This window comes from Schistocerca americana, chromosome 7 (genome assembly GCF_021461395.2).
Source record: "Schistocerca americana isolate TAMUIC-IGC-003095 chromosome 7, iqSchAmer2.1, whole genome shotgun sequence".
Classification (NCBI taxonomy): domain Eukaryota; kingdom Metazoa; phylum Arthropoda; class Insecta; order Orthoptera; family Acrididae; genus Schistocerca; species Schistocerca americana.
This window is the reverse complement of record NC_060125.1, coordinates 507,941,733-507,962,813: the sequence shown is the minus strand read 5'-3', so window position 1 is coordinate 507,962,813 and position 21,081 is coordinate 507,941,733. Positions and strand designations below refer to the sequence as shown.

Sequence of the window (21,081 nt, the reverse complement as noted above, 5' to 3'; positions counted from 1 at the left end):
TAATAAATTGTGTCAGAATTTAGCACCCATGTATTATTAAACTGATCCCGTCTCCGTCTTCAGGCCACAAGTGGCCCATCGGGACCACCCGACCGCCGTGTCATCCTCAGTTGAGGATGCGGATAGGAGGGGCGTGTGGTCAGCACACCGCCCTCCCGGTCGTTATGATGGTTTTCTTTGACCAGAGCCGCTACTATTCGGTCGGGTAGCTCCTCAATTGGCATCACGAGGCTGAGTGCACCCCGAAAAATGGCAACAGCGCATGGCGGCTGGATGGTCACCCATCCAAGTGCCGGCCACGCCCGACAGCGCTTAACTTCGGTGATCTCACGGGAACCGGTGTATCCACTGCGGCAAGGCCGTTGCCATTAAAGTAATGGTTCTCTAATATTGGCAATCGTCAGCATCTGTCATATTTGGAATACGGATTATTACACTTCTCTTAAAGTCGGAGGGTATTTTGATTCTCCGACATATAAACTAAGTAGAACAGTTTACTCATAGTGTGTTGTACTCGATAATCCTTAGGGAATGTCGTCTAAGCGTTGATTCAGCTAAGGTCTTTCAGCACTCTTTCTCTCTTTTCGTAGTACCTCACGTCTCTTCTTGTCTCACGTCCGTCTTCTTCATCTTCCCATCCACAACACTGCCTTCAAGGTCGTTTCCTTTGTATACCATTCTACATATTAGAGCCACATTTCAGACTCCCCTTCTTTGCTTGATACTGGCTTGCTATCTGCACTGTTGATATTTATTACAGCTGGTACTATAATCTTCTATATTTCTTTAATTTTCCATAGTCATACTTGTTTGTTTCAACAGCTTGTTTCTTGCTTTACCATTTCTCGCTTTCACTCAGTCTCTTTTTTTAGACATCTGTATACGATTTTGCCTGATAAACTTGCTGTGTTTTTTTTCTGTTTCCATTAGTTAGATTCAATGTGTCGCATGTTCTCCAAATATTTCTACTGAACCTCGTCTCCTGCCTATTCGGTGTTCTGTTTCCTTTATATACCATCCCTCAAAGCCATCCGTTCGTCTTCAGTTGAGTTCCTTCCTCCTCTTTTGGTCACCATTGCTTAATGTTCCCTTTGAGAAACTCTACAACCGTTGGTCCTTGCGAACCATCCAGATCCCATCTCATTAATTCTCTACCTTCTTCAGTTTGAATCTGTGTCCACAACCAATAAATTAAGGCGTGGATCTATGACTACTCTTGGAAATGTTTTGAAGTTTAAAATCTTGCTTACAAAACTCTGTCTTGCCGTTAATTAACCTGTCAGAAACCTTCAGGTGCCTTTAAGTCTCTTCCACGTATACAGACATCTTCCATGATTCTCAGCCCAAGTGTTAGCAATGATAAAATTGCGCTGTGTGCAAAATTCTACCAGGCGGATTTCTTCTGTTCCTTTTCCAGCTAACGAAGTCTAGTTCCCAACACAGTTAAAATTTCGTCAAAATCTGATCGTTGCATTTATCTGAATGCAAATTATTTCAACGTCTTCATCATTTACTGAACTAACAGTCGTATAAACTTGCGCCACTGCAGTGCGTGTTGGCTTTGTGTCTATCTTGGCTATGATGACGCATTCACTATGCTTGTAACAGCCTCCCACTCTCCCCGCCTCCCTATGCCCTTCCCCGTTGTTCTCTGACCGTAACAACTGGCTCTGCTTCTTGAGTGGACATGTGCAAACTGCCAGGAATTTTAATGGAGATGTAACTCAGTCCCGACAGTGGAAGGCAATTAACATCGTTCGTACTTGCAGAGGATCGCAGTCAATTAGCAGACCGAGGAAAGTGCGCAGAGGATACAACTGAAATGAAAGTAGATGAATGTTAAACAGTAAAATATATTTCCATACGATTTGTAAACTTATAGCCGAGAGCAGCATTCGCTGACCAGATAAACCATAACATATAGAGACAGGAATCAATGAATGCAGAAATCAACGTTCGTAATTATCAGAAGAACTTCAACGACAGCTTTCGTTCAAAGTGTAGGGAAAAGAGCTGGATTCACGTGAGAATACTAGCATATTACAGAGAGCGCTCAACTTGTGGGGTGAATACTGTGGCATGGTGACATATTTAAGGATGCATACACCATTGTGATCTAAAGCCAGAAGGAGGCCTAGTAGTAATCAATTTTATGTCGAGGTGCGCTCCTCTGATGATAGTCAGCACTTCCAGAATCACAGCAAACAACCCTAGGCTAGTCCGACAGCGGCCTTCTTCGGCAAGTACAAACTAGAGCCCGAAATAGCGCCCATGGACCACACAAAGATTCCATTTACACTCCGTTACGTGTGTCAATACTACATGCAGAAGAGTTACATAATGGTAAGAGCCCTCAATCCCAGAGAGACGGCTGCAAAGAAAATATTTTATGCAATCAGAGACAATCCACTCAAGAATACCAGCGAGTAAAAATGTCCGCAGTATCAGTGAAACATCGTACAGCAATATGTCTCAAAGCGTGTTTTATCACTAGAAGTGTGCAGCACGTGGTGCAAAGTTATTAACAGATCGATACCGACTAATCGGGACAGACACCTACGACACGTGTAGTGAACCAGACACTACGGAGCACAGGACTCTGTCTCGAACGATTGCGGTCGGTTGGAAGACTAGTGAAGTAACACTTAAGCTGATAAACAGAACTGCGCCATGTTGAATGAACTATGTACGTTCATAAGGCACAAAAGAATATTTAGAAAAGTGGGGGCGAAAGGCGGTGGTTGCTATGATTCCTTGCCTCGTGACAGAATGTATCACCTCACTGGAAGAGCGCGACATAGTCACGCCCGCCCATAGTAAACTATAGCGTCAATACTGATCAACATTTCTACGTTGTACTCAAGTACCAAGGTAATGGGCAGGCAAACATTACTCTGACTCAAGTGCCGAGAGTCCCTATCGGAGTACTCTTGCTGCAACCTTTGGTCCCTGAAGTTTTATGGCTTCTGAACGTCCACACGCCGCTGTGCTTTCGATCTCAACTACTGCCAACCCCTGGAGGCAGTGCTCAAGGACTGCCTGATGGAACAAACAGAACAGACATCGTCTTTTGTTCCCAAATGTTTCCACCGTTTACGAAGAAGATTATCCATTTGAATTCTTGTCAGATTTAATGGTAAGCACATAATCAAACCTTCTAAAAAGTGATTGCATCAGAATTTAGATTTTGGCTTACTATTCCCCAGTACGACAATAATCGACCTGCTACGGTCTCTCTTCTCTCGGGATTTATAATCAGGGATATATTTGCATTTAATGTTTTGGGAACACTGAAATAAAATTGATAACGTAGTAATAAATTCAAGTCCGGAATCTGCAATGATATCTGTTGACTTTTAAGCGTCAGTTAAGGTTCGTAGTATCTCGCCTCCATTCACACTTCCTTATTCATTATTGATTGTTGATTAAAACTGAAGAAACTGCAAAAAGGTGGGAATTTAAGGAAATGGGACCTGGATAAACTGACTAAACCAGAGGTTGTACAGAGTTTCAGGGAGAGCATAAGGGAACAATTGACAGGAATGGGGGAAAGAAATACAGTAGAAGAAGAATGGGTAGCTCTGAGGAATGAAGTAGTGAAGGCAGCAGAGAATCAAGTAGGTAAAAAGACGTGGGCTAGTAGAAATCCTTGGGTAACAGAAGAAATATTGTATTTAATTGATGAAAGGAGAAAAAATAAAAACGCAGTAAATGAAGCAGGCAAAAAGGGAATACAAACGTCTCAAAAATGAGATCGACAGGAAGTGCAAAATAGCTAAGCAGGCATGGCTAGAGGACAAATATAAGGATGTAGAGGCTTATCTCACTAGGGGTAAGATAGATACTGCCTACAGGAAAATTAAAGAGACCTTTGGAGAAAAGAGAACCACTTGTATGAATATCAAGAGCTCAGATGGAAACCCAGTTCTAAGCAAAGAAGGGAAAGCAGAAAGGTGGAAGGAGTATATAGAGGGTCTATACAAGGGCGATGTACTTGAGGACAATATTATTGAAATGGAAGAGGATGTAGATGAAGATGAAATGGGAGATAGGATACTGCGTGAAGAGTTTGACAGAGCACTGAAAGACCTGAGTCGAAACAAGGCCCCGGGAGTAGATAACATTCCATTGGAACTACTGATGGCCTTGGGAGAGCCAGTCCTGACAAAACTCTACCATCTGGTGAGCAAGATGTATGAGACAGGCGAAATACCCTCAGAATTCAAGAAGAATATAATAATTCCAATCCCAAAGAAAGCAGGTGTGGACAGATGTGAAAATTACCGAACTATCAGTTTAATAAGTCACAGCTGCAAAATACTAACGCGAATTCTTTACAGTCCAATGGAAAAACTGGTAGAAGCCGACCTCGGGGAAGATCAGTTTGGATTCCGCAGAAATGTTGGAACACGTGAGGCAATACTGACCCTACGACTTATCTTAGAAAATAGATTAAGGAAAGGCAAACCTAAATTTCTAGCATTTGTAGACTTACGGAAAGCTTTTGACAGTGTTGACTGGAATACTCTCTTTCAAATTCTAAAGGTGGCAGTGGTCAAATACAGGGAGCGAAAGGCTATTTACAATTTGCACAGAAACCAGATGGCAGTTATAAGAGTCGAGGGGCATGAAAGGGAAGCAGCGGTTGGGAAGGGAGTGAGACAGGGTTGTAGCCTGTCCCCGATGTTATTCAATCTGTATATTGAGCAAGCAGTAAAGGAAACAAAAGAAAAATTCGGAGTAGGTATTAAAGTCCATGGAGAAGAAACAAAAACGTTGAGGTTCGCCGATGACATTGTAATTCTGTCAGAGACAGCAAAGCACTTGGAAGAGCAGTTGAACGGAATGGACAGTGTCTTGAAAGGAGGATATAAGATGAACATCAGCAAAAGCAAAACGAGGATAATGGAATGTATTCGAATTAAGTCGGGTGATGCTGAGGGAATTAGATTAGGAAATGAGACACTTAAAGTAGTAAAGGAGTTTTGCTATTTGGGGAGCTAAATAACAGATGATGGTCGAAGTAGAGAGGATATAAAATGTAGACTGGCAATGGCAAGGAAATCGTTTCTGAAGAAGAGAATTTTGTTAACATCGAGTATAGATTTAAGTGTCAGGAAGTCGTTTCTGAAAGTATTTCTATGGAGTGTAGCCATGTATGGAAGTGAAACATGGACGATAAATAGTTTGGACAAGAAGAGAATAGAAGCTTTCGAAATGTGGTGCTACAGAAGAATGCTGAAGATTAGATGGATAGATCACATAACTAATGAGGAGGTATTGAATAGAATTGGGGAGAAGAGGAGTTTGTGGCACAACTTGACAAGAAGAAGGGACCGGTTGGTTGGACATGTTCTGAGGCATCAAGGGATCACAAATTTAGCATTGTAGGGCAGCCCGGAGGGTAAAAATCGTAGAGGGAGACCAAGAGATGAATACACTAAGCAGATTCAGAAGGATGTAGGTTGCAGTAAGTACTGGGAGATGAAGAAGCTTGCACAGGATAGAGTAGCATGGAGAGCTGCATCAAACCAGTCTCAGGACTGAAGACAAACACAACAACATATTCATTATTAGATCTACTCCTCCATTACTCCTATTTGGTTGATAAATCTGCACTCACCGAAACAGAAATTCTGTTCTTCCTTCCAACATACTTCATTATTTCTCAATATGTCTAACTTGATCAAACCATTTATTTATCAAAAATTTTCTTACCTACCTGCTAAATTATGGGCTCTACCAATCCACTCTCCGTCCAGCGGAACAGAAAATGCGGTTTTTTCCATGACAATAACTTCTTGTTTAATCCTCGGCCGCAGATCCAAACGTGGAACAAAGTATAAGTGGAATAAGGCCGAGGAAAAGGTGACGAACCAAAACTGGCTGTTCCAGTCTGTTGTCGTCAAGTCAGAAAAATATTATGGAGTCATCGTCACAAATCTCGTGATTAAAAGCTGGACACAAGCATTGTTCGATCACACACAGAAATTTTTGCGACGGAATGATATCCGCTACGTATTCAAAATCCCAGTGCAACGCGTGCCGCATTTTTTTATCAGATAAACAACTCCTGTATCGATTTTGTGTCTGAACAAAAGGGGACTCGTTGCGAACCACCTGTCCTGATTTGTTTATTGTGTATCACGCAACCAACGAGAGTTTATGATTTTCGACATACCGATACACGAAATGCCGAAAAAGCAACCTTCATAGTGTGGTCTTTCTTATTTCCCTTGCTACACATCCAAATTAATCGATGTTCGAATGTTGGCTTATGATCTGCTAAGCGAATAAAAGCACCCAGGCCGTGCGGTTCTAGGCGCTACAGTCTGGAACCGAGCGACCTGTACGGTCGCAGGTTCGCATCCTGCCTCGGGCATGTATGTGTGTGATGTCCTTAGGTTAGTTAGGTTTAGTTAGTTCTAAGTTCTAGGCGACTGATGACCTCAGAAGTTAAGTCGCATAGTGCTCAGAGCCATTTGAACCATTTTGAAAAGCGCCCACGTCTCGTGGTCGGGAAGGTCAGTAACGGGATACGACTGTGGAATACGAAGGTCTTGTTAGGCAGTGAGCAGTAACCTAGGAGTTTCTTCACGAGACAGCCCCAGGTTATAGCTCGGCCCGCCGCTTTGTGTGACCAAGAACCAACTCTTCAAAGTGCTGTACATTTTCTCGCAGTTACAGTACAGAACTTTCGCCTGGCCATGCTACCCGAGGCCAACGTGCTACCTGACTATCGTCGTTACTTCTGCGTTCCACAGTTCCGAAAGACAACAAAGCCAAGTTATACAGTAAGAGTGAATGGTGTCCACCATTCAGAGAAGGTTAATCTTACAGTCGGTACGCTTATGTGCAGCGAGGTCAAAGTCCTCGCAATTAATAGAACACCATCATGTAGTCAGGAAGAGCGTCACTACACTGTGGTACTGCACACGTCTACGTTTTCTGTACCGATGGCGGCAAATATTTCCCACACTTCTCGTGTAACGCTGTGAACATCTGAGAACGTTGGACGAAGAGAATCGTGTCTAGTACCACAGAGGTTTAACACAGAAGTGTAACAATTCTTTGCGTTCATCCGAGCATCTCTTGATCCTTACAATTAACGACTCGCCTGAACGCTTACTCAGTAGCGTTTTTTAAGCAAAAGAGTTTTTAAGCAGTTGTAGATAACCGTAACCAGCATAAGAAGGAAACAATAAAGTAATTTTCCATTTTTAATCAGTCTGGGCGGCAGTTCTATTGTTCATTGCAACGATGATGTAACGGGGGTGTCTAATTTAGAATAGTTCACGGGAAATTTATTCCATCTAACGTACGACTTGAGCATGTTGGCAATTCTAATTTTTGTGAAGCCCACGTTTGAAAGGAATGTTCCGAAAAGCATCACAGTTAATATCTGGGTGTCTTTCTCCATTCCATGCAACTATTACATGCTCATGAGGCAACCAGCCTTCAGCACCCTTCACTTGTATCCAAATCGAAGGTAAAAAAGAACTGATCAACGCTGCAGGTGTCAACGTCATAAGATCCACCCAAAAAGAAGCGATGATGTCGTACGTGGAGCGCATTCTCACAAAACACACTGTCTCATAGAAATCGAACAGTGGTTGAATAAAAACATGGAAACACCAAAAAACATCTCCATGCCTAATATGGTGGATGAAACAAACTGACATTCAAAACAGCTTCCAATCATCTCAGAATGGGTAAATAAGGTTCTGTACGGTTTTTAAGGGAATCTTATGCCATTCGCCCTGCAAAATACTTCAGTTAATGATTATGAAGTTGGATAAGGATCACGCACCCTTGTCTCCAAAATAGATGTCAGAGGCTCCATAATATTGAGATGTGGTGACTGTGTCGGCCAGGGAAGACGTGAAGATTCATCCTGCTGCCAGTCCAGGACGATGCGGACGCCGTGGACAGGGACCCTCTCGTCTTGTAACACTGCATTACCAATGGGGAACAAATATTGCGTCATGGGATGGACCTGATCAGCCAGAACGTTCATATAATCTTTAACAGTAATACGACCCTGCAGAGTAACCACAGGGCCTATGGAATACCACGATATGGCTGCCCAAATCAACACCAAACTCCCACCATGTTTCACTCTTGGGACGTAAACTCGGCCAGAAGCTGGAGACAGAGTACTACAAGGCTTATCCGTCCAAATAACTTTCTTATTTTGTTCTGTAGGTCAGGTTTTGTGGCTTCGGCATCACTTTCTCCTGTTAAGGGAATTTACGTCACTGATGAGTGCTTTGGACTTCCAGCGCGCCCTGCACTTCCCTGCTTCTGGAGCTCCTTTTGTATTGTTTTGTTGGTGACAGGGTTCGCGAGTGCGACATCCTGTTCTACAGTGACTTTTGAAGCTGTCGTCCTCTTATTTTTCATCGCAATCCTCTTCAATGACAATCTGTCACCAGCACTCATCACACACTTCCGTCCGCATTGTGACTTAGTGGATGATATTTCTCCGGTTTTCCCTCTATGCAGTAGAGATCTTCGATGCGATTCCTCTCGAATCACCAGACACTTCGAAGCCCTTGGTTGCAGAGGCACCCACCGAACGAGCACCAACAATTTTTCAACGTTCGATTTGATTTTGCTCCGACATAGTGCACTTAATACTGACTCACGACTGGCACTTGCAATGTATTGAGGATATTGCATAGGTGCCGTTCGTGGTGAAATACAGCAGCGCAACCTGCTAGCTCCTACAGTTTTGTTCAAGCCCGTATTTTTTTCACGGTGATTCCATGCTTTTGTCCAACGTCTGTACATCTCGCGTATTGACCTATTGAATTAAAACCACCAAAAACGCCAATAAAATTATGTCAAAAGTGTAACAGCAAAAACGAAATTGCGTTTATCGAAATTATTTGTTTGAACAGCTACTGCAACACGAGACTCATTGTCAAAATAGAAGACGGCATAACGTCAACGAAGCGTTAGCATTTTTAGTTTATCAACATATTTTTAATAACACTGTAGGGTTACTGGGGTCGCAAGTCGCTGATGTGGCGTCCTATTAGAAGACTTGCACCAGCCCGTTGAGACACCTGGTTCAACTTAGTGCTGTACACTACATACATCTGGCAGGTGTGAGCTGCTCTTAGAGCGCTAAGAATTCACGCTGCCATTATTTTACAAGGAACAGGCGAAAAGTTGGCCATTTCCGTCAGATTCTACATCTACATCTACATCTACATTTATACTCCGCAAGCCACCCAACGGTGTGTGGCGGAGGGTACTTTACGTGCCACTGTCAGTACCTCCCTTTCCTGTTCCAGTCGCGTATGGTTCGCGGGAAGAACGACTGTCTGAAAGCCTCCGTGCGCGCTCTAATCTCTCTAATTTTACATTCGTGATCTCCTCGGGAGGTATAAGTAGGGGGAAGCAATATATTCGATACCTCATTCAGAAACGCACCCTCTCGAAACCTGGCGAGCAAGCTACACCGCGATGCAGAGCACCTCTCTTGCAGAGTCTGCCACTTGAGTTTGCTAAACATCTCCGTAACGCTATCACGCTTACCAAATAACCCTGTGACGAAACGCGCCGCTCTTCTTTGGATCTTCTCTATCTCCTCCGTCAACCCGATCTGGTACGGATCCCACACTGATGAGCAATACTCAAGTATAGGTCGGACGAGTGTTTTGTAAGCCACCTCCTTTGTTGATGGACTACATTTTCTAAGGACTCTCCCAATGAATCTCAACCTGGTACCCGCCTTACCAACAATTAATTTTATATGATCATTCCACTTCAAATCGTTCCGCACGCATGTTGTTGTTGTTGTGGTCTTCAGTCCTGAGACTGGTTTGATGCAGCTCTCCATGCTACTCTATCCTGTGCAAGGTTTTTCATCTCCCAGTACCTACTGCAACCTACATCCTTCTGAATCTGCTTAGTGTATTCATCTCTTGGTCTCCCTCTACGATTTTTACCCTCCACGCTGCCCTCCAATACTAAATTGGTGATCCCTTGATGCCTCAGAACATGTCCTACCAACCGATTCTTTCTTCTGGTCAAGTTGTGCCACAAACTTCTCTTCTCCCCAATCCTATTCAATATCTCCTCATTAGTTATGTGATCTACCCATCTAATCTTCAGCATTCTTCTGTAGCACCACATTTCGAAAGCTTCTATTCTCTTCTTGTCCAAACTATTTATCGTCCATGTTTCACTTCCATACATGGCTACACTCCATACGAATACTTTCAGAAATGACTTCCTGACACTTAAATCAATACTGGATGTTAACAAATTTCTCTTCTTCAGAAACGCTTTCCTTGCCATTGCCAGCCTACATTTTATATCCTCTCTACTTCGACCATCATGAGTTATTTTGCTCCCCAACTAGCAAAACTCCTTTACTACCTTAAGTGCCTCATTTCCTAATCTAATTCCCTCAGCATCATCCGACTTAATTAGACTACATTCCATTATCCTTGTTTTGCTTTTGTTGATGTTCATCTTATATCCTCCTTTCAAGACACTGTCCATTCCATTCAACTGCTCTTCCAAGTCCGCACGCATACTCCCAGATATTTTACAGAAGTAACTGCTACCAGTGTTTGTTCCGCTATCATATAATCATACAATAAAGGATCCTTCTTTCTATGTATTCGCAATACGTTACATTTGTCTATGTTAAGGGTCAGTTGCCACTCCCTGCACCAAGTGCCTATCCGCTGCAGATCTTCCTGCATTTCGCTACAATTTTCTAATGCTGCAACTTCTCTGTATACTACAGCATCATCCGCGAAAAGCCGCATGGGACTTCCGACACTATCTACTAGGTCATTTATATATATTGTGAAAAGCAATGGTCCCATAACACTCCCCTGTGGCACGCCAGAGGTTACTTTAACGTCTGTAGACGTCTCTCCATTGATAACAACATGCTGTGTTCTGTTTGCTAAAAACTCTTCAATCCAGCCACACAGCTGGTCTGATATCCCGTAGGCTCTTACTTTGTTTATCAGGCGACAGTGTGGAACTGTATCGAACGCCTTCCGGAAGTCAAGAAAAATAGCATCTACCTGGGAGCCTGTATCTAATATTTTCTGGGTCTCATGAACAAATAAAGCGAGTTGGGTCTCACACGGTCGCTGTTTCCGGAATCCATGTTGATTCCTACATAGTAGATTCTGGGTTTCCAAAAACGACATGATACTCGAGCAAAAAACATGTTCTAAAATTCTACAACAGATCGACGTCAGAGATATAGGTCTATAGTTTTGCACATCTGCTCGACGACCCTTCTTGAAGACTGGGACTACCTGTGCTCTTTTCCAATCATTTGGAACCTTCCGTTCCTCTAGAGACTTGCGGTACAGGGCTGTTAGAAGGGGGCCAAGTTCTTTCGCGTACTCTGTGTAGAATCGAATTGGTATCCCGTCAGGTCCAGTGGACTTTCCTCTGTTGAGTGATTCCTGTTGCTTTTCTATTCCTTGGACACTTATTTCGATGTCAGCCATTTTTTCGTTTGTGCGAGGATTTAGAGAAGGAACTGCAGTGCGGTCTTCCTCTGTGAAACAGCTTTGGGAAAAGGTGTTTAGTATTTCAGCTTTACGCGTGTCATCCTCTGTTTCAATGCCATCATCATCCTGGAGTGTCTGGATATGCTGTTTCGAGCCACTTACTGATTTAACGTAAGACCAGAACTTCCTAGGATTTTCTGTCAAGTCGGTACATAGAATTTTACTTTCGAATTCACTGACCGCTTCACGCATAGCCCTCTTTACGCTAACTTTGACATCGTTTAGCTTCTGATTGTCTGAGAGGTTTTGGCTGCGTTTAAACTTAGAGTGATGCTCTCTTTGCTTTCGTAGTAGTTTCCTAACTTTGTTGTTGTACCACGGTGGGTTTTTCCCGTCTCTCACAGTTTTACTCGGCACGTACCTGTCTAAAACGCATTTTACGATTGCCTTGAACTTTTTCCATAAACACTCAACATTGTCAGTGTCGGAACAGAAATTTTCGTTTTGATCTGTTAGGTAGTCTGAAAGCTGCCTTCTATTACTCTTGCTAAACAGATAAACCTTCCTCCCTTTTTTTATATTCCTACTAACTTCCATATTCAGGGATGCTGCAACGGCCTTATGATCACTGATTCCCTGTTCTGTACATACAGAGTCGAAAAGTTCGGGTCTGTTTGTTATCAGTAGGTCCAAGATGTTATCTCCACGAGTCGGTTCTCTGTTTAATTGCTCGAGGTAATTTTCGGATAGTGCTCTCAGTATAATGTCACTCGATGCTCTGTCCCTACCACCCGTCCTAAACATCTGAGTGTCCCAGTCTGTATCTGGTAAATTGAAATCTCCACCTAAGACTATAACATGCTGAGAAAATTTTCTCTCAGTTGTTCTGCCACTAATGCTGCTGAGTCGGGAGGTCGGTAAAAGGAGCCAATTATTAACCTAGCTCGGTTGCTGAGTGCAACCTCCACCCATAATAATTCACAGGAACTATCCACTTCTATTTCACTACAGGATAAGCTACTACTAACAGCGACGAACACTCCACCACCGGTTGCATGCAATCTATCCTTTCTAAACACCGTCTGTACCTTTGTAAAAATTTCGGCAGTATTTATCTCTGGCTTCAACCAGCTTTCTGTACCTATAACGATTTCGGCTTCGGTGCTTTCTATCAACGCTTGAAGTTCCGATACTTTACCAACGCAGCTTCGACAGTTTACAATTACAATACCGATTGCTGCTTGGTCCCCGCATGTCCAGACTTTGCCCTGCACCCGTTGAGGCTGTTACCCTTTCTGTATTTGCCCAAAGCCATCTAACCTAAAAAACCGCCCAGCCCACGCCACACAACCCAGGCAGTGTGAACGACTAAATTACCTCATATGTTGAGTACTACTGACTCCTTGCACAATCCCACCATTTTCCGCCTTTCTCAGATTCATAGCTAACGATGTGGCGTCTTGTTGGTCCATCTTGTCCATCATGCGTGTCACAATATTTTACGGTGGCCTCAGCAGTCAGTTACATGTCCACTGTATCGTTTCTTCCCCCAACTACAGTTATCGTAGCCCGCGCGGCTAGCCGTGCTGTCTGACGCGCTGCTTCCCGAGCGGGAAGGCGTGCCGGTCCCCGGCACGAATCCGCCCGCCTGAAAAGTGAAGTGTCGAGCTCCGGTGTGCGGGCCAGCCTGTGGATGGTTTTTAAGACTATTTTCCATCTACCTCAGTTACACTATGTCGGGGATGCGTGGACTGCTGTGGCTGTTGTGGGGTTGTGTACCACTGAGGGCTACAGCGGGACGAAGCCTCTCCGTCGTTTCTAGGTCCCCGGTTTAATATACACACAGTTATCATATCCTCTGCTCTCGAAACTTTTAAACCCTTTCGATCCCTATCTGCCTCATGATTACTTCTTTACAAAAGGATATAAATTATTAATTTCTACATATTGACCGAAGAAAAACAAACCTATGATTATAGCAGGCCGCATCCCGTGGTCGTGCGGTAGCGTTCTCGCTTCCCCCGCCCGGGTTCCCGGGTTCGATTCCCGACGGGGTCAGGGATTTTCTCTGCCTCGTGATAACTGGGTGTTGTGTGACGTCCTTAGGTTAGTTAGGTTTAAGTAGTTCTAAGTTCTAGGGGACTGATGACCATAGATGTTAAGTCTCATAGTGCTCAGAGCCATTTTTTTCATTATAGCATTTAGAGGAAGCATGTGAGATGGGTAACTGGAATACGCACTCTAGAATTCTTGGGTGCAGAGATAAACTGCAGGGAGTAAAGAAGTTCTCCACAACTGCTACAGAAATCAGATTGTAGTTATAAGTACCGAAGAAAACGAAAGAGAAGCACTAGTCGCGAAGGGAGAGAGACAGGGTTGCAGCCTGCCCCAGATTGTTATTGAATCTGCACATCGATCATGCTGTAAAGGAACTCAAGAAGAAGTTTGGAAAGGAAATTTAAGCTCAGGGCAAATAAATCAAAAATTCAAAGTTTCCCCGCAACTATATAATTCAAAGGTAGAAACGGGCTTGGGAGAGCAGTTGAACGTAAGAGATAGCAATTGAAGAGAGGCTATAAGAAAAACACAAACAAAATTAAAACAAGGGTAATAGAATGTTTTCGAATTGAATCAGGCGTTCATAAGGAAATGAGTTTAAGAAATGGACTCGCAAAGTAGTAGGTAAGTTATACTATTTGCACAGTGAAAAAACTAACGATGTCCGCAGTAGAGCATATAAAATACAGACTGTGAATAGCAAGAAAAAGGTTTGTGAAAAATAGAAGTTCGCTAGCAGTAAACGTAAATGTTAGGAAATCTTTTCGGAAGGTGTGTGTCTGGAAAATAGCATTCCACGAAAGTCAAATGTGAATGATAATCAGGTTAAGAATAGAAGCTTTTGAAGTGTGCTACAGAAGACTTTTAAAGATTATATGGGTAAATCGGATACAACTAAAACTGCGGACGGTTGACAGAAAGGAAGTTTGTCGGGGTGGTAGGGGAGGGGATCAGAACTTAAGCGTGAATACAGTAAACAGGTTGAAAATGGTGTTGGTTGCAGTAACTACGCAAAGACGGAGAGGCTCGCACAGGATAGACCAGCGTGGTGGTCTGCATCGTACCAGTATCCTGGGTGAAGACCACAACAACAACAATACATAAATTATTAACGTGAATAACACAGCATCATCATAAAATTAAAGCAATAACAGCCCTCGGTCGCAAAAAAGCAGTAAAACAATAAATCTTGATATTTATTTTATATGTGACATGCCAGTTTGAATGTTTTACTTCTGATGAAGGCACTCATAGTAGTGCCGAAACCAGGTCAAAAGACTTAATTTTTGCGACCGAGGGCTGTTATTGGTTTAATTTTACTTTGTAAACGGTCGCTGACCATGCAGCCATGTTTAAACCTTTAATACAGCATTAATTACATCTTAAAATAAGAAATTAATCAAATTGTAATTTATTTCTGCCCTCTCACTTACCTCTTTCTGTCCAGCACTATTCACTGGATCACTTCAGCTATAACTGTCTATTTTTCACTATCAAAGTACTTACCCAAGTATGCATGGGGGTTTGAACCTCCATACGAGATCAATGTTCGACAACTGAGCCACCTCTCTCGTTGATACACATTCATAAAATCGGAAATCATTTACTCAAACCGAACAAAACAAAACAACTAGACTCATTGAAAAATAAAAGCGACAATTTTCCTTACGGCATATCCTACGTGATTAACAGCGTGAGCGCAAGCTGCTGTCAAGTCGTTGCTGATGTCTGAGATCGTCCAGGAGTAATCTAGCGAAAATATACTTTATGTTGTCCTGACACACTGCCGATTCCATTTTTCTGCGCGAGGTCTTGGAGCATTCGCTGCAGCATCTGATGAAGACCACTAGGTGAGTAACGCCAAAATTGTCCATGACAATGTGATCCGCAATCCAAATGTACAGATGAACCAACACAGATTGCGTATTATTTAATTGACAAGTTTAGCTCCTTAAAATCTAACGACACTTTTGTCTGCTGATCGTAACCTCTCGCTATTTTATCTGAAATTTAACCACAAAAGTCGCTATGTCCCCTGCAGGCGATTACTGCCGTTCCTAATTATATTTTAAATAATTAGAAGTAACACATAATAAGTCAAACGTATTTTCATATTTTATAAAAAAAATTCAAACAATTAAGACGATATTGAATACCGAGAATCTACGATATTCCGAAACGTAAAAATGTAAATGTCGTACGGCATTGTTGGCTGTGCTTTCTCACGGAGACGGTTCAGCCGCCCGCCGGAACGGACGTTTTTCCTTCGCCCAACTTGGTGGTTACGCGATACTTGGGTCGTATGAGTATTTGTAGACAGTTGATGAGAGCACTTACAGTGTATCGTGTAGTGTAATATTTGTGTTGTATGTTGATAAGAGAAGGGAGACGCGCCAGGGTAGCCGAGAGCGCTAACGGTGCTGCTTCCTGGACTCGGGTAGGCGCGCCGGCCCCGGATCGAATCCGCCGGCGGATTAACGACGTAGGGCCGGTGTGCCGGCCAGCCTGGATGTGGTTTTTAGGCGGTTTTTCACATCCCCTAGGTGAATATCGGGTTGGTCCCCACGTTCCGCCTAAGTTACACGGCTCGCAGACATTTGCAACACGTTCGCACTTTCCATGGCTTACATTAGACACAGAGAGCTAGGATACATTAATTCCTTCCCGGGGTGTACGGGGTGGCGGCAGGAAGGGCATCCGGCCACCCCTTAAACTTACCATGCCACATCCGATTACCCATGGCCGACCCTGCGTAACTGCGGGACAAGAAAGAAAGAAAGTTGATGAGAGAAGGGAGAGGGTGCAATCCGGTGCCGGCACATAGAGCACTCCTCACAAACAGCACCAAGGGTTCCGTCGATCTTAACTTTCCCATCCGACGGATGGTTTACCATCAGCAGTATCGCGTTCCCTAACTTCATGAGACGCTGTGGGGAGGTTTTGAATTCAATCCAGGACACTGGCGCTAAAACTGGCGATCTGGAAATTGACGCCACCATATCTCTTCTCCTTTCCAAAATATTGACTGCGAAAATTCCATACACCCCAGGATGCAAACCAGCTTAACTCCAAGTCGAGCGCTACCGTCCACTCGTGCGTTAGCGACCTCGGCGATGGAGACAGAAAACGTACAAATGTTCAGTCGAAAGCCCGAGGACATTTCAGAAAACAGTAAGTCCCTCCAAGAGCTCAAGATGTTACCATTTTGCATCCGTCCTTGCTGTGCAGTACAACAAATGCTTGTTCGACTGGATTCCCGATTTTCTGCCAGGCAGGTCACAGTTCGTAGCAATTGACGGAAAGTCATCATTGAAACCGAGGAAGTGTTATAGGTTCTCTTCTGTTCTTAATCCAAATAAATGATTTAGGACAGAATCTGAGCAACCGAGTCGTTCACCATTTAGTAAAGTTTATATGAAGCTCCAAACGAAGTGCAAAATTATTTAGATCAGACATCTGTATGGTGAGAAAAGTGACAATTGATCCTGAAGAGTAAGAGGTCCTCCGCATGAGAACTAAAAAGATTGCGTTAATTGCGGGTCACACCTTACATTAAAAAAATTTAAAAATTCAGCTACATTCCTCGGGATTAAAATTACAAACAACTTAAATTGGTACCCTCACAAAGAAAATGCTGTTGGCAAGGTGGATCAAAGGTTGCGTTTTATTGGTAGAACACTTAGAAGATGCAACAAATCTTCTAAGGAAACTGGCTACATTATGTTTTTCTGTCCTCGTGTGGAGTACTGCCCTGCGGTAAGGCATTCTCCTAGAGAGGATTGAAGGAGGGCATCAAAAAAGCTCAAAGAAGGGCAGTTCGTTTTCATTATCGCAAAATAGGGGAGAGAGTATCACGGATATGACAATTGAATTGGTATGTCAATGATTAAAACAAAGAAGTTTTTCTTTGCAGTCTAGGTCTTTTACGAAACATCAGTCAGTAACTGTTTCCTGCAAACGCGAAGATATTTTGTTGGCTGTCATCTATATAGGGAGAAATGACCACCGTAATAGAATAAGAGCAATCAAAGATCACACGGGAAGATTTAGGTATTCGTGTTTCCCACATGCTATACGAGAGTGGAGCATTATAGAAATAATCTGAACGTTGTTATATGAACCCTCTGCCAGACACTTATGTGTTAACTGCAGAGTAGGCGTGTAAATGTAATCATGAAGACATACAAAGTTCGTCAAGTTCGTTCTTGTTACCGCCTGTCTTGTTCTGATTCAATATCTGGGATTCGCGGTCTTGCAAACAGTTTCATTCTTCCGTATCAAAGTTTGTTGGCACTCTATTCTGTTGTCCCGATATCTACTGGTGCATTGCCTAGGGTATTCGAGTGGGCGCATCGAAGTTCGTTTCGATGTGGCAGTACGATTATTAAAAGTGATGTTCGTCTGCCTGTAACTGCACACCGTGGGTAATGAAAAGTGTGCAATGTAATGAAACTTCATTGGTGTGTCAACAGACATCTTACAGGCAACGTTATGTGCTAACTCGTGTTACATTGGAAAACAAGGATACGCTTTCGGAAGTTGCTGTATTTCCATTTGAAACTTTTTGTATAATCGTCGTACAAAATTAAGACACCTGGCACTTAAAAGAGTGAATTACAAAACTCTACTTGCCTTCACAATTGGATTCATTCGGCAGCAAGGACTTGGTCGGCTGGGAATTGAATTCAATTGAATTTCACGCGATCAAAGAACGCTGGGTGTTCGCCAATACAATGCGTTCTCAAGGATAGGCGTACTGTGAGTGAGGAAGGCGGGATAACAGAAAGTGCGGGGCTTTCTGTGACCATAAATTTCCGCCTCAAGCTATACAGCCGAGAGCTTAAGCGGAGTCACTTATCGCCAGATCACGCACATTGTTTCCACTCGTTTCCCTAGAGGAGTCAGCCGCGTGCTCTCGCTAGAACGGCTCTTTTGAGATTGGAATCGGCGGGAACGGATGTGAGGCATTGAAGTGTTCGCCTTTTGCGACGTCTATTCGTACCGCCATGGGCGACAGACATGGTGACCTCGTCTGTGATCTTTCTTTCTTTCTTTTGTAAGCTTGAGATAGAAGAGCATCGTTTCGACTTTTTTGAGATACATGTTTTCTGGAAATGGAAAAGGGTAAACATGTTCTAAAGTGAATCGATGATAAAAGTAGCCTGTTAGGTTTGCAACTTTTCTAAGGCCGCTTTTTCTCGATGTTTGAGGTTTTATTGCGAAGAACTTTACGATTCAAATATTGCCCATCGCTGGCTCCTACTTTCTCCGTCTTCCGAGCAGCATATGAGTCCCTCGGTGGAATGAATCGATCCAATTTTGCATCTGTTCATACGACCGTAAGTGCTGGTCAGCCTATCCACGTTCCAATGACTGAAGAAGGTGGAAGCCAAATCGAGCAATGTCTGGAGAATACGACGTGTAGGACAGGACTTCCCATTTCAACATTTCCAAGTAAATTGCGATGGGTTTCGCGATATGGGATCGAGCAATGTAGCTGCTGCAAAATCACCTTTTCCTTTCTGTCGCAGTATTGTGGTCGTTTGTCTTTCAGTGCTCGGCTCAAACGCCTCAATTGCTTTCGTTAACGATCTCCTGTGATTGTTTCCGTCGATTTCGGTAGCTTCGTAAACCTTCTCTCTTCCACCACCACGTCGGTTTTCCATGTCAAAATCACCGTTCTTGAATCATAGGAACCATTCTCTGCACTTTCTTTCACTAATTAGTGTCTCAACACAGGTCTTATCCAGCATTTTATGAGACTCAGCAGTACATTTCTTCATGTTAATGCAAGCAATTAAAATTACCGGTAAATGACGAGAATTGGGCCCGTAAGTTGACATATTCAATCGACAATGAATTTACGACTCAGTCACAAATCAACTACTGTTAAGTTTACGAGACTTACGACCTACGCCTCCACCATCACTTGCCGCTACTGCCATCTATTGTACAGCGACAGAAGCAAAGATGTAGACACTTATAACTTAGAAAAGAATTATTGGCAGTTACCTGTCTTCGCTCGTGTGACATGATTAATCTGTCCAATATTTGTCCGTATGGCACCTGCCAACTTGCTCTTCCGTCTTACATCATCATCGTCGTCATCATTATCATCATCAACATCATTAATAACAGCAGCAGCAGCCATTTAACAATCACTGCTACGTAAGACCCACTTCAAGACTTTTCAGTGCATCACAGTCTTCCAGTATAGGATACATGTTGCTTCTCCATGTTTTCTACTTTCATCCACTCAAATTCCATTAGGCTGTCATTAATCTTTCCTTATTTCTTGGAATCCAACAAAGAAATTAACATGTTAATCTACATTCTCCAACCAATTCCACTTCATATTTCTTTCGGTCATAATAATGTCTTCCACTCCACTTTATTCCTTTATTCTTTCGTTTATTTTCCTGTCTCTCCCCGTAATTCCCAATATTCATCTCTCCGTCACTCGCTGAGAAAGCACAGGTTTTTTTTTATAATTTCCGAATTTCAAGTCCATGTCTAACTCTCAAAATTCAACACTTGCAATACAATACGCATTTTTCATTTCAGGTACATTGAAACCTTCGTTTCGATACCCCATTTCGTTTATCCAAAATATCCTACCTTCGTTATTCTGCTTATTTCTTCAGCTGTTAAACCAATCATTCTCTTCGACTACAGAAGGACAAAAGTGTAACTTCCACATGGTGCGTCACTCCCAAGTAATACCGCGATGAACCTTAGATCATACACAGAAAGAACTGTTACAAAATAGTGCAGAAGGTAACTGATAGAAATACGCAATGAGACGTAGAGAAATGACACTTATATTCAAAGACAATAATTACGCTTATGCCAGCGTGATTCATGATGGTGCCCTGGACATTACAAACGGAGTGACATGCTTCTTTATAGGGTGTTTGATCACTACGGATGGCAATGCAAGCTGTGCAAAGTGGTCCCACGCTGGTTATAAGTTTGGTAAGGATTTTTTGTGGTAGAACATCCATACCACGACCAGCGCTGTCGAGAACAGCTGGATGGTCGGCGGTGGATGTGGACGTGCTGCAATACGTCTGCGCAACGCATTCCACAAGTGCTCGATGAGATTTAAGTCGGGGACACAGGCAGGCCGGTCCATTCGCCGTATATCCTATAGTTCCAGCAGCTACTCCAGCTGCCCTGTTCGATGCGATCGTGAGTTGGCATCTATAAAAATTAAATCATGGCAAATTGTAACCCTGAAAAGACGCGCATGGGAAAGGGATACAGCGTCACAACGACATTGTTCAGTGAGTGCACCGTGTTCAAAGATTTGGAGGTCAATACCCCATGTAATATTATGCCTCTCCACACCATAACACCTGGACCATCAGAACGATCACGTTCGACAGTGTTCCTGGCTGCGTTACGTGTTTCCCATCTCTTGCCATGCAGAATCACTACTCGGGCATTCTGCTCTCACCAGAGATGAGCACGTTATCTCACACCTCTCTGACAGAGTCCCTCTGCTCTTGGGCCCATCGGAAAC

At 43.2% G+C, this 21,081-nt stretch overlaps 1 pseudogene; it reads right to left on the bottom strand.

Moving 5' to 3' along the window:
* Positions 1-250: 250 nt before the first annotated feature.
* Positions 251-367, bottom strand: LOC124623386 (annotated as a pseudogene).
* Between the last annotated feature and the right edge of the window lie 20,714 nt (positions 368-21,081).